Source organism: Sorex araneus, chromosome 1 (genome assembly GCF_027595985.1).
Source record: "Sorex araneus isolate mSorAra2 chromosome 1, mSorAra2.pri, whole genome shotgun sequence".
NCBI classification, from domain to species: Eukaryota; Metazoa; Chordata; class Mammalia; order Eulipotyphla; family Soricidae; genus Sorex; species Sorex araneus.
The window spans coordinates 190,365,421-190,372,077 of NC_073302.1; positions in this window are offsets into that span (position 1 = coordinate 190,365,421).

The window sequence follows — 6,657 nt, forward strand, 5'->3', positions numbered from 1 at the left end:
GGTTTTTCACCTCTGACATTTCCGTTTGTATTTTCCACCTCTCTAACTTCAAATCTTCTTGTATTTTATTGGTACTATTTTTCATTGTTTCTTTTAGCTCCCTAAACATCCTCAGTAGCAACTTTCTAAATTCCTTGTCAGAGAGGTTGTATAGCACTTCATTGCTGTTGGAGTCTTCTGGGCTAGCCTCTTTAACAAGTAAGCTTGGTGGGGATCTGCATTGTTTTACTGTTGTGACCTATGTGGCTCAGCCCTTCACACTCACTGTTACTATTCTGTTTATGATGCAATATTAATTTAGGTGGGCTTAATGAGATATTGGCTAATGTGTTTCTGTTGGTTAAGTTAACCTGGTAAAGTTCCAGCTGAGAGGATAACTTCTGGTTTTTGTGGGATATAGAGGGGAGAGAATAACTCGCAGCCACATTAGTTGCCGGGACTCTGGTCAGGAGCCCCGACCCAGGCTCCTGAATAGGGTGGCAGAGAGTGCAAGGATCGATTCAACTTTGGATGAGGCGCGGCGTCCCTCAATTCCCGTCTCTCGAAGACCCAGGGTGAAAACCGGCTCTCCTGGGAACTGGGTCAAAATGCACCTCAGGCAGGAGTCCCGACCAGGGCTGTCAAGTGAGATATTGAGACTGTTCTTACTAGAGAACTCGAGGAATTACCCAAAATTGGATTTTTACCCCTAAAGGAAGAGATAACATATGAAGAGAATAATGAAGAAACTAGCATGACAGAACAGAGAAGTGAGAGATATATTAATACAATAATTTTGAGAATTGATGAGTAAATAAATATGTATATTTGCACAATAGAATGCTGTTTAGCTATTGAAACAAAATAATATATTTTTGTGACTCAACATGGAAGGAACTAAGGGTTTTATGCTAAGTGTAAGAAATCAGAAAAATAAATATAAATACTGATGGTTTCACTTTTATGTGTTATCTAAAGAAACAATGCAAGGGAACAGAGAAATTCAAATTAAAACAAACTGCCAGTCAGAAAAACTGAGTTTTCTGAAGCAGGAGGGGAAATGAAGTGAAGAGGGAACATGGGAAGTCAGCAACAAGCAATGCTTGGTTATTAAGTGTGGTATAATAACACTTTGAAGATGTAGGCAATTATACCCCTAAACAAACATTAAGTCTTGTAAATCAATGTTACTTCAATTTTTTAATGAGCACTTAAGAGAGCGTGAAACATAATTAAGCAACCTAATATTGCATGAAGGAATTATGGTTGACTCTGTGTAGTCTGCAAAAATAGTATTAGTACACATCAGGAATACATTGTTTTGATTCTATTTTTCACCTGTTAGTGTGTCTGGTCTCTAACTAGTGGTCCAGCTTTCTGCTTGTATCTGTTTCCTTACTTGGGATCCATTTCTGAACCTGTCAACAGTGATTAACCTACCAGGGTGACTCGCCGCAAGCAAGGTGACCAACGCTTTAGGAGCAGTTCTGGGGTAGGTCTGAATCTGGCAAATATTCTGAGGCTTTCTCAAAATGGAGCTGTGAACTCCGACAGGCAGTTTGCCTGAAATAGCACATACAGAACTAAATCATTATCAGAGAAGGTGTCTATGCATTCCTAGGCCACTGCTCTAGTTGTTGCTCAAGGAAAATCTATGTGAACAGCTTGCCAATATTCAGGTTTAGTGAACTATTGCTACACATTTTATTATTATTTTTATTATTTGTATAATTTTATTCTTTAATGTCTTTAAGATTCTTGGGAAAATGCCAAACTGTCACAATGATTTACAAACATGCAATAGATATTGCATTTATCTATGCTATTACAGAGAAAGAACCTCTAATATTAGTCATTTTAATTTAGACTTTCAAGCAACTCAATTTTATTATATGATGGTAATTATCCTTGTTTTACTGTAAGGTAAGAAATTTGCACTAAAACCAAAAATACTTGGTAAAACTCTATTTTTAATTATGAATGCTAGGCGAAACCAAACTATAATCCCCAGAGACTCAAAGAAGGAACCTAATCTTTATTGCACCTGGTGAAATCTATCTATACTCAAGCTTTTTGGTTCTATGCAGCAGTACTGAATATCTTAAACTGCAAGTGTTCACTCCTGTGTTAAGATGCCCTAAATGCCAGGTCCAAGAAGACAAACTAATATGAATATATAACTAGTACCACTTGTTGTCCCGTTGATCTTCAATTTGCTCAAGTGGGTGCCAGTAACGTCTCCATTTGTCCCTGTCCTGTGCTAGTGCAGCCCAATGATATCTGCTTGCTACAGGAAAAGGAAGAGCCTCAAATCGTTCATTCAAAGATTTGACAAAGAAATCTGACCATCTAGTTAGTGGGCAGCCATGCGGTCTTCTGATGTATCTTGGAATTCAGTCAGTAACAGCTCTAGTCCAGTGGTTATCTCTGAATCACATTACATGACCGGTCCATCTGATTTTTGATGCCTTGGCAAGTGAGACAGCGTCCCTGATTCTTGATCATCCACAGAGCTCAGAACTCCGGATTCCTTCTCTCACTTGAGTGAGATGTGATTACTCCTAGCATAGCTCTTTCGATTCCTCTTTGAGATATCCGAATAGCTTTCTCATCCTCTTTGCGTAGGGCCCAAGTCTCTGATGCATATGTTAGTGCAGAAAGAACGGTGGAATCGAAAAGATGTGCCCAGAATCGGAGGTTCTTCCTCCTCTTAACCACTTTTTCGACGCTCTTGAAGGCATTCCATGCTGCTTTCTTCCTCCTGCGCAGTTCTGGAACCAAGTTGATTTCTTGACCCAGGTAGGTACACATAGCTTCTACATTCAGAGATGTTCATTCCATTGAGAGCAAATGGAGCTGCAGGGACTAGTTCGTTTTTCATGAACATTGTCTTGTTGAGATTCAGCTGCAATCCTACCTTTCCACTCTCGTGGTCGAAGTCAGCCAGCATTTGTGCCACTTGGCTAATGTTTGGCGTTATGAGAACGATGTCATCAGCGAAGCAGAGGTGGTGTAATTGCCGACCATCTATCTTCACTCCCATTCCTTCCCATTCCAGTCATCGCATGATGTTCTTGAGGGTGTCTCTGAAGAGTTTCGGTGAAATAGTATCACCCTGACAAACCCTTCTCTTTATGTCAATGATCACTTCCTTGTAGAATGGTGAAATTCTGGTGGTGAATCCACAATACAGCTCATGGAGCATTTTGATATATTGAGTTTGAACGCCCTGTTTGGCTAGGGCTTCAGTGACCACTTCAGTCTCAACAGAATCGAAGACCTTCTTTAAGTCGATGAACGTTAGACAGAGAGGCATCTTGAACTTTCGAGAAACTTCATTGAGTTTGGTTACTGCGTGGATATGGTCTATCGTACTGAATCTCCTTCGGAACCCGGCTTGCTTGCATGGTTGTCTTTCATCTAGTGTTCTGCCTATTCTATTCAGGATGACTCGAGTGAACAACTTGTAGACGACAGACAGCAGGCAAATTGGGTGATAGTTCCCGATGTCCTGGATGTCTCCCTTCTTGTACAACAGAATGGTCCTACTGGTATTCCACTGAGACGGAACCTTGCATTCAGATAGGTAGCATGTGAAGAGCCGAGCCAGTGTATTGATGAGTACGGGCAGCAGATTCTTCAGGTGTTTGGGTCTGACCTTCTCCAGACCAGGTGCTGTATGCATCTTTTCCAAAGAAATGGCATGTCGGATTTCAGAATGAAGGACTTTGGGAACGACATATCCATCCTGCAAAATTTGGTATGTGGGTAGGTGGACATGGATGTCAAAGAGATCTGAGTAGAAGTCGTGAATAATCCTCTGCATTGCCTTTCTGGAAGATGTGATAGATCCATCAGGACGTTGGAGGGCAGTCATTTTGGTCTTGTTGTTGGCAAAGGATAGGCGAGTGTTGCGAATACTTTTCCTGGCTTCTGTTTCATCGGCCAACACTGCTGCTCTTCTCTCTTTGAGGTCTTCTTTTATCGCATCTCTGCACAGCTTTGTGAGCTTGAATGTTAGCTTGTGGTTGCCTGAGGCTCACGCCAAACTACCGGAATGCCTAACAACTCGAATCAGACAATTACACTTGAAGAGATGTTGCTCACTGACTGCAGTTTCTATCTTCATCGTCTACACACCAACTTCCAACTACAATGAAGAAGAAATTGAGAGGTTCTATATTGTAGGATAACATAGCATTAGGTAGTTTAGGTTTATTGGGTTACTCCCATCACAGTGCTCCCATTCCTCTTTGTTTATTTGTAGCTTCTTTCTTAGTGTTCTGTTGACTTGTAAATATTGTTTTTCTCTTCTCCTTGAGTCCTTTGCATAGTTTATTCAGAGCAATGTCCTTTTTGTATGGACACAGGAAGACAGCAAATGCTACGCTTTTGTGACCTGGGAGTCATTTGACTCTACATGATATTTTCCTCCTATGCATCTGTTCTCTTGACCTAAGCCTCAGCTGCCCTTACTTCCTAGCACCCCCAAAAGCAGGGTCCTGACAAGGGACGGGACAGACCCAGGGCAAGCGGTGAGTTGTGTGCTACCCTGGCATCGAGATGGGCCTGGCCAAAGTGCCTAATGCTTAACTATAAGTTAAGAGATTGATCATGGACAAATGTTGTCATGATCCAAACAATGATAACTAGATTTGGACCCTGCTAGGGTGAGTGAGGAATGATTAATCTGGCCTGAGTGCTGTAGTCTGAGTCTGTGGCAAGATGTTTCCAGGAGAGCTGCCTTGCAAGCCTCAATGTATCTCTTGCTATGTCCATACAAAAATAACTAGTATTAAGATGTTAATGAGTGTTTGGACTAAGGAAAGTAGCACTATAATGGGAGTCACACAGTAAACCTAAACTACCTGAGTCTATGTTATCCTACACTACATGGAACTGGAGAAGTTTTATAAAGAAGACCACACCTCTACAAGATCATTGTTTGCTATTTTAATGCCAAGATAGGTCCAAGAAGGTCGCCCAAAGAACTGCACATTGGGACCCATGGCCTAGAATGGAACGATCAGGGTGAGAGACTCTTGAATTCATCATGTCGACCAAGACCATCCATGCTAACTCACAGTTCCAGAAGGCCAAATCTAACCGCTGGACATGGCAGTCTCCCGGTGGACAGTTCCACAATGAAATTGACCACATTATATTCAATTGAAGGTTTTGCCTGACCAATGTCGCTGTTGTCCCAAAATTCCAAACGGGATCAAACCACCATCTCCTTCATGCAAATATGAATGTAACACCAAAAAATTACATTTAGTACAAAGTGTATAAATTCCAAGGAATGGCTCCAAAGATCATATTGCTGTTTATTCATGTGTTCTCTGTGAAATTTAGGAAAACATTTTTCATTTCCATGCCTTTCAACGTCATCTATCAGTTAGACATAAATATTACATACCTTAACAGAGCAACATGCCACATAATGCCTCCGGACTCCATGCCAGGCTGTCTCTGGGGCAACCTGGAGGGGGAGTGGGTGAGTTCCCCTCTCCGCCCCAAAAAACCCCCACAGCCAAAATCCTCCAGAACTCAATCACCTGCTATGCTCACAGCCGATCTCCATGAGCGAATCTGTTAAAAAAAAAAAACCAGGTATTCGGGACTCGTGACTGAAATCTCCAGTTGGGAATGGGCAACCTCCCCTATCTTCTTGTGCTTCCAGTAGCCTGGTAATCACACCCACAAACTGACTCTGACTCCATATAAGCTCATTAACGGCCGTGATCCACAGACTCAGAAATAAATTTCTGGTAAGAGAGCAATACATGAGCAACATACCATAGAGATGCTTCCAGACCCCAAAGTCACCATCCAGTTAAAAAATTTAAATTAGCATCAATTATATAACCATATTTAAAATTTTAGAATTCCTGGAACATGGCTGCGCAACATCTCACACTCTACACTGATGTACCAAAAGTAGCACACCACATTTGATGGGGTATAAAGTAGAAAGCAACCAATCTCAGGGAGAGAAAAAATTATATATATATACATATATATGTACATATAAGCTCACAAGGCCAACCTTTAACAGCATGTTAGTAGTCTCTTATACAAGAACTTATTGACTCCCAGGTTAAATACGACAATCTTCATGCACTTTTCTCTAAGGAAAGCGGATCATTTTTAGTGGATTATTCATAACAAGTAATACAAAATAAATTATTTAGATGCTGCTTTGGGGGCATCATTTGGAAGTCAGGGTGGAAATATTCAAAATATGGTGGTGGGAAGGTGTAATGATGGTGGGATTGGAATATTGAATGCAATAAATTATTGTGAACAACTTTATAAAAATAAAATATTTTTTTAAAGTATTACATACCTTTAGAAAAGTTACAAGGATTAAGTAAGATGAATTGTGAATTGTATTTGGCTTTGTGATAAATACCCAATGTGCAGTTGCTAAATATTAGCTGCTAATACTATTATTAAAAGGAGACTTCAACATAAGGCTGACTTAAGCATTCCTGGTTATTTTCACTCTGACCAGATTACATTTTGTTGTTGACACTAGGAAGACAAAGTTCATTTTCCGATCATCAAAGCAATAAGAAGATAATCATATTTTTCTGATTTAAATAGTTTTTATTTTTATATAAAAACTATAGATATCTCAACATATCTATAATTAAATAATGAGTTCCTTATATG